The following is a 13,471-nucleotide window of genomic DNA, read 5'->3' on the forward strand; positions in this document are numbered from 1 at the left end:
TCTCTGTGATATTGAGACACATTTTAATGAAATTACATAATTTAAATGTAAAAAACAGCTATGGTGTTCTTCTTAAAGGTGTGCATACTTTGCAGGGGCTTCTGGTCTTTGCACAGGATACCTAATCTAATCTAATACAAAATAAAAACTTCTACAATCTCACAGTTATGCTTGTATCTTACATTTGATCTTCTAACTGCCTGTCCATCTCACTGATGACTCCAGCAGCAGGCCCAGCATTTGAATGCAGTGTTTCTACCTGCAAGCACTAATGGCAAAGAGCATCCTTCTTGAAAGGCTTTTGAGTTTCTTTAATATTAGGACTCAGAGAAAATTGTGTTTTGCTTTTACTCGAGAAATCAATTTGGGCTCTTTTTTGCTGTGCATGTGTTGTGTTGATGAGCCAATCAGATTAATACTCCTGAAAGAATCCACACCTTTAATTTCATACAGAACTGCTGTGTGACAGCAGCCATTGCAATTTCAGTCTTTTGAAAGGTGATTGCTGGTGGAGTCTGAAGGAAAATTGAACATACTTGGTGAACTGAAGATTGGCTGGTAAGTTAAGTAAAATATATGGGGTTTAAATAGGCACTGCTATGGTGTGATTGTGCAAGTATTTTGCCAGCCTGTCCTTATGTATTTCAAATAAAGTGATAATTATGTGCATTTGTATGAGTAATGGATGCATACTCAACTATAGCTACAGCTGACGTGATGCATCAAGAAAAGATGTCAGCGGCTGCATTTTAAAAGTGCAGCTGTCAAGCGGGGCTGGGCTGTAAACCAAGTTGTTTCAATTATACAAATACATTTTCAAACACAGCTTAGAATCACATAGTTCTGTTTGCACCATCACTATAACGCTGTGCTGACATTAGCATCTGTTCAGAAGAAAGTGAGAGCATGAGCGAAGCACAACAGGAGTGATCGCTAAAGGATTTTCACCACAACATTAAAAGAAATAAAGTATCTCTTGTTCTGTACCAACACACACATCAACAACAAACTCATCTATCATCAGTTTTGTTAAAACATGCTTCAGTTGGTCCTCAAAGGCTTAGGGTTAGTTGCTATTGTTTTGGTCCCGGTTTAGGCAGCTTTGACTACAAGTCTAGTCGACGCACATGTCACATTGCTGATTCTTCCATGGAGGACTTCTGCCCTTTAGTCGTCTCACAACTGGATGGATACCTGGCCTGTTACATGGATTTTATGAAATCCTTCCCAGCAGTTTGCAAGCTTTCAGTGAAGCTAAACACACCTCTACCTGCCTCAACTGGGTGCCAAAGGCTCTTTAGCACTGTAGGACTTGTCTCCAGTACAAGAAGAACTTAATTCCTACAACTTTGAAAACCAATGTCTTCTGGAAATATACAGACACCTTTAAAATTTCATATAACTCTTGCTTGAGCTTGCATGAATTTAATTTAGTTGAAATGTAGTTTTTGTATTGATATGAAATGAGCAAATAAACCCATATTGACACATTTTGCTAATATTAGGTTACATATTTCAGGAACCTCATTGTACAGAAAATCAAAGTCTGTAACCTGTGACACAAAAATCCCCTCAATGTCTCAGTAAACTTTCAGGGGAGTCTGTGTCCTATTCAAGTGACCTGAGCTCCCCAGAATGAAGTGTTTGAAATCCTTTGTTTGGATGACTCAAACTTACTAAAAAAAAGGAAGCAGTGGACCAGCACCACCTGTGTCCCCATGAGCAGATTTCTGTCTTGGATATAGTTTGGGAAAGTGAGGTTTTCAAGTGCCACTTTCCAGTTGTAGAAGGCTGTATAATGGTGAGACTATGTTGTGAACATATTCTTAAGATATTGGAGAGTGAACATTTGAGTCTCAAGCTGTATTCCAGGGCAAAGTTATTTATTTATCCTCTTTATGTTGGCGAGTCAAATCACAGTCATTTTGTTAGGAAGCCAACTACACTGCTTGGACCCAAACGTACGAGACAGGAGACACGACGAATGATTCAAGAGTCTTTATTATCTCTTGAGATGGCAGGCATAGACAAAATCACTTCTGTTCAGAAGGAGAAACTATGGGCTATGGCAAAACAAACTTGGACTCTGACGCGTTCTCTCGAAAGCATAAACGACACACTGGCAAATCACAAGAGAACTGGGGACATTATATGGGGAGAGGGAATAAAGGGCAGGTGCAAGTGATTACTAAAGGATCACCAGGTGAAATGCATGAGGGAACTGAGGAAACTAAAAGACAGGAAGACATTTACCAAAATAAAAGGGGAAGTGAAAATCAAGCCCACACCAAGTGACAAGAACTTAACGTGACTTAAAACTTAAACTAACACGATAACTAAACTAAGCAGAACAAAAACACTAACAAACTTCATGCTTCGTGACATATTTCTGTCATGCAACACTGTGCACACACGTACAGTACTGATAACTATGTAAATATGACAGAACTATATAAATATGACACATGCTCAGTGGCAATACATTCATAGTCAATTTTTCCCACCCTGCACACTGTAATTAGTGTACATTGCTTAAGGACAACACTTTTTTTTATTTTAATGGAACCTTATAGATCTATGCAACATTATGTACACTGCCCTTTGCCTTGTGTGTCCCCTATTCATTAACATATCTCCTTGAGAAGCTGTGAATGTATGAAACTGCATATGTTGAGCTCAATAACCTCAAAATGTTTGAAGAACTTTGTGTCAAACTCCCAATCACTCTCATTTTCACTTGTACACAAAACTGTGCCAACTCCTTCGTGTCTTGTTAAAAGTTGTTTCCTGTGTTATGTTAGCACTGACTGATTTGGATGGAGGTGGGGTTATTATCATTATCAGTTCACTTGTTGCTGCATTGCTCACAGAGGTAAAAATGTTCAACCCTAACCCAACAGCAGTACCTGAAATGAGAAACCCAGTGTATGCTCTGGTGTTTGGAACTGTTATGACGCTTGGTCTGCCTCTGAATGCCGTGTCACTGTGGATTATGCTGCGTCACCACAGCCTCAGATCCATGGTCTTCATGGTCAACCTGACATTCTCTGACCTCCTGCTTGTCATCTCTTTGCTCAAGAGGGTCTATTTTTTACGCCACAGGCACCTGGCCGCTGGGCAAAAGGGCGTGCACCGTGATCACAATGCTTTTCCGCAACAACATCCTTTCCAGCTCCATCTTCATCACCTTAATTAGTGTGGATCGCATGCTGGCTGTGGTTTATCCTGTGAGGACACAACATCTCTGAACATCGTCCAACTCCTGAAGAGCTGCTGCACTGATTTGGCTGTTTGTTTTTGTCCCAGAGGGTCTAATGTTCACAGAACATTTAAACAGGTTGAATGTATCTATCTGTTTTGAATTGAGGCAGCATGAAACCAGTCCATTCTTTTTTTTGTTAATGTTAGGCATGCTGGCAGTCAACATCGTGTGCACTGCTCTGGTCTCTTGGACTCTACATGGACATCAGAAAATCTCTGGCAGGGTCATCAACAGGCTGTAAGTCATGCTGATCTTTGCCATGAACTTGATGATATTCACTGTGCTTTGTATCATTAGTTGCTTTCTTTAAAGACTTGAAACATTTTTTCACATCATTGATATGTCTAGCCAGTGCCAAAAGTTACCTGGATCCACTGTTGTATTACTTTTCTTTTGATGGCTTCTGGAAGTAAAAAAAGGATGTGGACTCAAGAGAATAGCTTGTGATAATAATATACAGTGTAGAGGCTAAACCTAAAGCTTAAAGCCACTGAGGGCTGCTAGAACAGGTTAACTTAAGATTGACGCGCTTGCCGGCCACTGAAGGAGACAGACGACTTCCTGGTTTGGTACTTTGCATGCTTCTTTATTTTTCTCACCATAACGATCATACGCAACATCCATTAACGGTGTGAACAAAGGTCCATCATGCACCATTTCCCAGTACTGACTCTCCTGCCGTAGCGTGGCGGAGCAGAGCGGTCGAAAACTGTTAGCTCTTCCGACTAGCAACACCTGCACCCGGAAACACTAGTTCCCACCTTTGTAACCCCTCTTCCTGGTGCACTGAGGACACCTACTGGCCCCTCACAGACACACACCCAAACACAGAAATGGCTCATACATACAGGAAGATGCAACATTCTGTATCACAGGATATCAAGAAACAAATACAAACTTTAGTCTTCTATCTTTCTTTTGGTAGTCAGTCCGGCCACTGCACTTGCTAGACCCTGTTTGCTATATTCATGAGAGAAGCCTTTTTGAATTTGTTCTCGTCCTATGACCAACCTCTTACCTCAAGCTTAACAGGAATTCTGCTTGAACACAGCAAAGGACACAGCTAGTAACAAGAAGAAAGTCATTTTAAGTAAGCATGTACGATATTGGACTTTTGCTGGTATCCAATATGCCAATATATCAGGACTGCTTGGGCCGATAACGATACCAATGTAAATATAGATAGCTTTCTCTGCCCAACTGCAGTGGTCACATGGTTTCTTCTGTAGAAGATGCAAGCATAAAAGTCAAGGAGTTAGCAGCTTGTTTAGCCTACTGTTTTAGTCATGTTATATATAATTGAAGATGACTCCATGGATTTACTTCCAAAAAAGCTAATTATTTGGTTCTAGGAGTCATGACAGGTACATAATGAATATGAGCTAACCCTGTTCTTAGTCTTGTAAATAACTTGATACATACATTATTTGGCATGTTTGTTTTAATTGGTGACCATCTAGAATAGGCATGATTGCTTTCTGGTATAAGGTGTCATAGTTGATTTTTTTTTTTTGTTCTGTCATGTCATGTTGGACCCATTTAACACGTTACACAATGTGTTGTGTTGCTGTCAGAAAATAACTGCAACAGAAAATATCAATAATATGACTTTGAACATTATTCCGTAGCGTCAATTATTCCTAATATCTTTGCTGCTTGAGTACAAGCATCTGCAACACCAAACGTCAGTCACAGTGTGGTTTACCACTGTATGGAAAGATTCAGTGGCTGATGTGTGACAAGGTTTGACATTTCAGAGCTGTGAACAAAAGCTGTACCTTTGTGAACCATTTTTTTCTCACCTCTGCTACAAAAATCAGTCAGCTGAATTAGAGCCCTGAACTTGTAGTAAACACACAGGCATACAGTACTTGTAAGGGCATAATTACCTTCTCTATTACCCCATGATAATAAAGGTTTAGAGCTAGGCTGAGTGTGTTATTTGTTTCTGTGACACATTTTGAATTATTTGTTAAGGTTTTCTACACTTGTCTGATAAATGGCTAGTGTCTGTAGCACACAAAATGTTTTAATAACCATGATAAGTCATATCAGATCCCGCTGAAGCAGGTACAATAGCCAAACATTAGTGAGCAATTCACAAAAAAAATGGTAGAGAGGGCATCCAGATGACCCAGTTACACTACAGTCAACAACTTACAGTGTTTAGGTGCCAAACAGAAGGCCGAGGGGGGTTTCAATATATAAAATACACTAAACAAAATAATAAATAAATAAAAAATGCAACACTTTTGTTTTTGCTCACATTTTTCATGAGCTGAACTCAAAGATGTAAAACATTTTCTAGATACACAAATCACCATTTCTCTCAAATATTGTTCACAAATCTGTCTAAATCTGTGTTTGTGAGCAGAGATAATCCATGCCACCTCACAGGTGTGGCATATCAAGATGCTGATTAGACAGCATGAATATTGCACAGGAGTGCCTTAGGCTAGCCACTGTCATATTCATGCCTGGAAGTCTCTTTTTTCCTGCATATCCTCTCCCTTCCTGTTGAGTCACTCTCTCACTAGGAGTAGGTCCCAGGCTCAGGCAGCTGCAGGTCACACACCTGGCATCAATCACCTCATCAAGGCCCTGCTTAAATACTCAAGCTTTCAAGTCACTCACTGCCAGATTGTTACAGTTTGTTTGTGGTAAACTATGTATCTGAAGTTTTTTTGCAGTGAATCTTCCCAGTGCTTCTGTGAACTAATTTTGTGTTTCCACTCGTTACAGAAAATCCTCCTACCTGCTCGCTGCCTCCCTGGACCCGCACCTCTCCCAGCTTCCTCACCGCTACCCTCCACCTGCCATCATCATTCTCCCCACGTCTCAGTTCCTCCACAGTCTCTGGACACCTCTATGGCCTTGCCATCTTCACCCCCTCCTGCCAACATTTTTCCACCAAATAAACCTGTTTGTTGCTCAGCTCTGAGTGTCCTGGTCCTAACACCCACTGGTTATCACAGGCCACAACTCTGAAATGTGCAGTTTTATCACACAGCACAATGCCACAGATGTGGCAGAAGTTTTGAGCGAGTGTGCAATTGGCATGCTAACAGAAAGCAGAAATGGTGATTTTGTTAGTTAGTTAAATAGTTAAATAAATGAAAGCAGCAGCAGAGGAGTTTGACATTCACATATAAAAAGGAATAATTAACCGCTGGAAAGATGAAAACACATCCATGTAGTAGAAATGTAACATAATATTTGTACCAAGTGCCTACTGTAGATGAACGACAACAACTCCCAGAATGCACTGTGCTTGCTGCCCTTACTGATTTTGCTGTTACATTACTTACTATACTACACATCTGTCTACAGATGGCTGAGATCAACTATGACGGCTGTTACTGCAGGATTAAGACTCTGTTGAGGACTGACATGACTCCTCCACCAGAGGGTCGCGGGGGGTGCTGTGCCAATCTCAGCTACATCGGGCGATAGGCGGGGTACACCCTGGACAGTTCGCTAGTCCATTGCAGGGCCACACACAGATAGAGAGACAAACAGCTTCACTCACACACTCACTCCTATGGTCAATTTAGAGTGTCCAATTTACCTTATCCCCACATTGCATGTTTTTGGACTGTGGGAGGAAGCCGGAGAACCCGGAGAGAACCCACGCACACACGGGAGAACATGCAAACTCCATGCAGAAAGGCCCTTGTTCCAACTAGGGCTCGAACCCGGGTCTTCTCGCTGCAAGGCGAGAGTGCTAACTACTATACCACCGTGTGGCCCTGGGAAATATGTAAGTGATTTAAATCATACTTTATCTGTAGATGAAATTGTAACATCAAATTGAAGATACACAATTATAAACTTGAACATGCATCATGTCCCATTATAGTGGCCAAATTACACTGTATGATATCAATATTTGTTCAGTACTTCCTCCATGACTGGAGCACTGACTCCGTCTGACACTGGACTGAAATACAGCTGCAAGGTATGTGATTTTGTGTCGGATGTCTCTTCCTGTGACTTGCCTAAACCAGGACCAAGACAATACCAAGACCAGAAGGTATCAAGACCAATCTCCACTTATGTAGCAACCAAAGCAAAAACAAGTCCACTTCAAACAGCAGTAAAGATCTTTACTGTTTTATCTCCATTACTTAGGTCTTAGTTCAAAACGTCCAGCTATGTCACATGAACTCTTCATCCCCGTACACTGAAGGGGTGGGGCTTAGACATGTGTTACTGTAATCAGATTACATTACATTACATTATCCAAAGCGACTTACAATAAGTGAATTTAAACATTTGGGTACAAATAAGAGCTAGAAGTAAGTAAGAGATTACATTTGTCTGTAACGCTGTAAGGTAACGTGTTACTGTTTGTAATAACATTACAGTTACAAATCAAAAAATGATGTTGTTACCTGCTTCTTTATGGGAGGACCGAAAACACAAATCAAATGTAGACCTGACTCGAGGAGACGGAGAAGACAAGCGAGAGGCGAAGAAGACGAGGAAGGGCACACATATTCAGCGTTGTTTTCCTTGGAATTCTCATCATCATCTAATATTGTCATGAGGGCTATAGACTTATTTTTGTTACCAAAACCAAGCTGGTATACCTCCGAACCATGGCAAGGAGACCCCAAAGACCACTAGCTCCTTTAGCTTGCTTTAGCTTGTACGGCAACTCCATCTGCGTTGAATAACATTTTTTACAGCACTACAGGGTGATACACAGCCTTTAATGTTACAGTGTTAATTGCCAATTAAGGTATGGTACATCTCAGGTGATGTCATGGAGTAATCCATAAGTAATTAACTATAACTAGTAGTGTGTAGTCTAACTAATTATTTTATGCAGTGAGTAACAAAGTAAAGTAATGCATTACCTTTTTTTTTTTAAAGTAACTAGTAATGTGTAATACTACCCCAACACTGCGTGTCTATTGAAAAATGCTGATGATATTTTTATAATTCATGTGGTTACACATTGCATTTTCATACATAAATATACAGTACAATATTGTATAATATCTGAAAAGATGCTCAGACATAAGCCTACTTCATCCTTGTTAGCTCCTCTTATGGTTACTTTTATATCTTTTGGCACTTTTTGTGTCTTTTGTCGTAAATCCTGTGATGCTGCTGAGACTGTTGTGCTTTTTGTCCCATTTTAGGTGCCAACAGCATTCAAGTCCTATAAGCTCTGCCAAGCAGAGTGGCATCTGTGTATGCCTATGGAAAATTGATCCGAAAAAAGCGTCTAGATTTACAATAGTTCAGTTGTAAAGTCTGGGAGAACACTGTGGGTATTTGTTGTTGACAGCAAAGACACTCTACATCACTGCCTGACTCATTGACATGGCAGCATAGCTCTGACCTTAACCCTCCCACTATAGCCATGTCTGAATCCAGAATCTGGACCCTCTCACACAGGGGGAGATGGAAGTCATGAGACGGTCTAACCCACACAACTCACAGGTTTTCCTTCTTCTTCTCCTATTAAATTTCATCAGGCTGTACGTCTTGAATCACATTTATCCTGCCCCTCAAAGTCTGACTGTTGATTTAAACTGTAATCAGTCAAAACATCCCCAAAATCTGGTTTATTTACACACACGTGCTGTACAGAATAAATAAAAGCCATAATAAGTAAAAGGTTCAAAATGAGATAAAACAGCTTAAAATAAATTAGAATCATAAAAACACAATAAGAAATAGCAGCCATACAATAAAAATACATTCTATTCAAATTAAAAAGTAAAATAAATAAAAACCAAACGTTTCATGAAGTGTCAAAGGCCAAAGAGTAATGGTGGCTTTTAAGAAGGGATTTAAAAACAGACAAGGACGAGGCCTGTCTTGTGTGCAGAGGCAGATCATTCCAAAGTATTGGAGCTGCGACAGCAAAGGCACCATCCCCTCTGAGCTTCCGCTTGGTTTTAGGCACACTCAGGAGCAGCTGATCAGCTGACCTGAGAGAGCGAGCGGGTGAGTATGGATGTAGAAGCTCGGAGAGGTAGGGCGGGGCAAGACCATTCAGGGATTTAAAGACAAATAAAATCATTTTAAAATCGATCCTGAAAGTGTATGGGCAGCCAGTGGTGAGGCTAAAATGGGGGAAATGTGCTCAAATTTACGTGTGCCAGTTAAAAGACGTGCGGCAGCGTTTTGTACCGTCTGAAGACGGGCAATGGAGGACGCACTAACCCCCACATAAAGTGAATTATAGTAATCCAGCCGAGTGGTGACAAAGGCGTGAATTACCATTTCAAAATGTTGTCTCAAGAGAATTGGCTTTATTTTGGCCAGCTGCCTCAATTGAAAAAAGCTTGATTTAACAGACCTAATCTGGTTGTTAATCTTTAGATCAGAGTCAATTTTAACCCCCAGGATTGTGATAGTGTGTTTTAAAAGTGGTGCCAAGCAGCACAGATCTACTTGGGGGGTCCCAGTGGTGCCACCAAACACCATCACTTCTGTCTTTTTGTCATTGAAATTTAAAAAGTTCAGAGTCACCCAGGCCTTTATGTCATCAAGACACTCAAGTAGAATTTTAAAAGAATATGCATCGTTCTTTTTAATAGGCATGTAGATTTGACTGTCATCTGCATAGCAATGGAATGAGATGCCATACTTTCTAAGAATACAGCCAAGTGGGAGCAGATATGGAGACAAAAGAAGGGGGTCCAGAACTGAGCCCTGTGGGACCCCGCAGGTGAGACGAGCTGAGGAGGATGTCGAGTCACCGAGGCTCCAAAGCTGTGCCCCTGATGCCCACCTGCTCCTCCAGATGTGAGATCAGGATCTCATGGTCCACTGTATCAAATGCAGCAGTTAAGTCTAAAAGCACAAGAACTACACAGTCACCGGAGTCAGTAGCTAAAAAGATATCATTAAAAACTCTTAAAAGTGCTGATTCGGTGCTGTGCAGTGATTTAAAACCGGACTGGAAAACCTCAAGGATATTATTTTCCTCTAAAAAGGCCATTACTTGACCATGGACTAGCTTCTCAAGGATTTTTGAGATAAAAGGCAGTTTGGTGATGGGCCTGAAATTAGGCCCATCACCAAACTGATGGCAAAAAACTAAATGAAAAGAAATGGAATCAAACAGAAGAACGGTCACAACTGTGGTCCTTCGGGGTTTCAGATTTTTTGATAAGAGGTTGCACTACTACATGTTTAAAATTTTTGGGGACCACACCTGTGGACAGACTGCTATTTAAAACCAGAATAATAGATGGCCCTATAGTGTGGAAAACTGGTTAAAAACAGCAGTACAAGGAACAGAAACAGTGGTGGAGGCCTCCATACAGGCAGTCTGTGGGGCATTAAGAACCAAGTTAATGGTGTCAAACAAAACACGGGGCTTGTGACTGTTTGACAGGATAATGTCAGAGAAATGGTTTATTTTAGCATCCTTCACGGATGTCTGATAGTGACGCCAGCGGTCCCTTAATGTTTGGAACGACACATGGAGTTTGTCCTTCTTCCACATAAAATAAACATCTAAGGTATATGTTATGTTTGAACACAGTTAGAGAGGTAATAGTAGTATAATTTAGTGATTTGTTGTGTTGTACCAGTTTATTAGTTTTGATGGAGCCTTCAGTTAAGTTATTATTTTTGTAAATATTTCTTCTAATACGTGTAAATGTGATGTGTCTGTTACTAAGAGACAAACATGGACAAGACAAACTATTTTCCAATCCCTTGTCCCTGAAGGTCTGGGGGTCAACTTTTTTTTCGTTAAGGATCACGAAAAAGTGATTTAAAAAAATTAAAAATTAAAACTTGGTATCCAAATTTGGTCTGCAAAGCTGTAAAACCTCTTTAAAGTATGACAAGAAGAGCTCAAATAACACCTAAATGAACAATAATAAAAATAACTAGATCGGCAATTCCGTGCCGAAATTTCGAGGGTGCCTGCAGTTCTTGCGGCATGTGGAAGTTATATGATTTGGATCCAATCCACCTTGGAAGTACGTGGACATTTTGGTGGAGTCACCCTTTAAAAGACCAAGTTTTAAAGGAGAGAGGGGGAGAGAGATTCACAAGCCCCTCTGTTTCCCATTCATGTGTATGTGGAAGTTATATGGCAGTTTTTTGCGATTTTTGTGGCCATGGTTACTTGAAACGCTTAGAAATAGTCATCGCACACAAGTCCCGGTCGAGCCGCACGTTTTGATATAACATGTGTGGGGGTTTTCTCAAAACTGTGGGAGGAGTTAGACGTCAAAGTTTTGGGTGGAAGAATACAGAGAGACTGACAAGCCCCTCCCAAAGTCCCCCCAAAGTCCCCTCTGCTCCTTACACACACACACGCAAACACACGCACACACTCTGTCTCTATCTCTCCAAAACCAGCAGAGAAAGCAGAGAAAACAGCATGTTTTAAAATTGTCATATTTCAAGAACGGTTGATGATAGAGATAAAATTTTTGGTTTGTGAGCGTCAGGAGGCTTTCGGCAACTCCCACATTTAAATTGGTGACAAACGGACGTGAATTGACAGAGAAATCACAGTTTTAAAATCACCCTCGTCTTGATTTTTCCAGAACTCAAAAGCAGACATTTTAACATGGGAGTCAATGGAGAGTGTGACCGGAGTTGTCTGCGCTTTGAGGTGATTTTAAGAAAAACTACAAGTCATATGAACATGAAAACACACACAGGGTTAGACGACGCCCATGGCAACGTTTTGATGTAAAAATTATCAGTGTAGGTTGGAAATTGTGGGCAGGAGAAGAGTTTGTTTAGAGATTTTTGGTGATTATTTTGCTGGATCTCGCTAGAGTGGGCCACTCTAGCGATCCGCCCACACACTTCACAGACCACTCACACACTCATTATAAAATCTGAAAACGTAAAAAAAAAGTACAAAACGTAAACTGCGATTGTTTAAAAACCGTAACATGTATCAAAACTTTGACTTAGGTCAGAAAAGTCCCAAGTCTTGTGACCCGTTTAAAGTTCCAACCACGTTTCTACGTTAAAATATGACGACACTGTGATGCTCCAAAGCGGGCTTGGTTTTTCTCAAAATTTTGGCCGTTTTCCATTATTGTGTGAGTGGAAATTAATCGCAGTTTTTCGCGATTTTTGTCGCCATGGTTACTCGAAAGTCTTAGAAAAGTCATAGCACACCATTCCCGATCAAGGCGCACGTTTTGATGTAACTTGTGTTGGGGTTTTCTCAAAGCTGCGGGAGGAGTAGCGCGGCAAACTTTTGGGAGGGCGCGGGAAAAATAAGCGGAATAAACGCCAGTGGAATATCAATAGGTGCTTCCGCTCAATGCATTCTAGTGAGAACTCTAGGTTCTCACTAGTATGCATTGTAGCTGCAGGCACCTAATAATAATAATATTAGTAAATACTGATGCGTCAAAAAAGTGGTTTTAAATGTTACTGACCTGGAAAATGACTTTGATTGTACAAATATTAGACATTACTGTATTTCAACAATAGTTTAATAACAATAATTATGTAAGAAGAGGCTTCTTAATGCTTCTCTTTAATCTACAAAAATAATAATTCAATAATATGAAGAATCAGCTGAAATTACTTAATGACTTGGATACAAAACTTTGAAGTGATATCTAATTAAATCATAATTATATCTTATTATTGTAATGTTATTATTTTGGAGTTTACAAATATCCAGGCTCCACCAAACCCGATCAGGTGTTATTTTAATGTAGTTTTACAAAAAGATTTCTGGGCTAGCCTCCAATCAACAATTCATGTGGCAATTGGGACAGTCCACAATTTCCTGTCTAAATAGGTCCACAGTGAAACCACCGAAACCACATCCTGTTTAACCATTAGTTTGCTTGAAAACAACTCGCCCTTTGATTGTGGTGAGATTTTACTCTTTCACTTTCAACACACATGAGTTGCCATCACTGAAAGTATGTATGTTATAAAAGATACTATAGTCAGTTAATGCTGTGTCATGTCATTCTTAGAGCTGCCAGTGGCCACAGCTTGTTTACTTTTCCTAAATTGGAGACCTGCATGGGGGCAGTTCCATCCCTTTGGAATTTGAACACTGAGAGGTGGATCAGAAAACCACAGCCCTTCCTCCAGCCTTGCCTGTGTTTTGATTTTTAACCATGATACACCACAGTGCTGTTGACAATGTTTGTTCAGACTCACATTTGCACTGTAGAGGCCATAAAGTTTAATTAATGTTATCTTGACTCTTTTATTGAGTTTGAGGCTGTATGAATC

The 13,471-nt window shown here is 40.4% G+C and overlaps 1 pseudogene; it reads left to right on the plus strand.

The window, feature by feature from the left end:
* The first annotated feature begins 2,911 nt into the window (after positions 1-2,911).
* On the plus strand, positions 2,912-6,203 carry LOC122773505 (annotated as a pseudogene).
* The last annotated feature ends 7,268 nt before the right edge of the window (positions 6,204-13,471 follow it).

The sequence above is a fragment of the Solea senegalensis genome, linkage group LG8 (genome assembly GCF_019176455.1).
Source record: "Solea senegalensis isolate Sse05_10M linkage group LG8, IFAPA_SoseM_1, whole genome shotgun sequence".
Classification (NCBI taxonomy): Eukaryota; Metazoa; Chordata; class Actinopteri; order Pleuronectiformes; family Soleidae; genus Solea; species Solea senegalensis.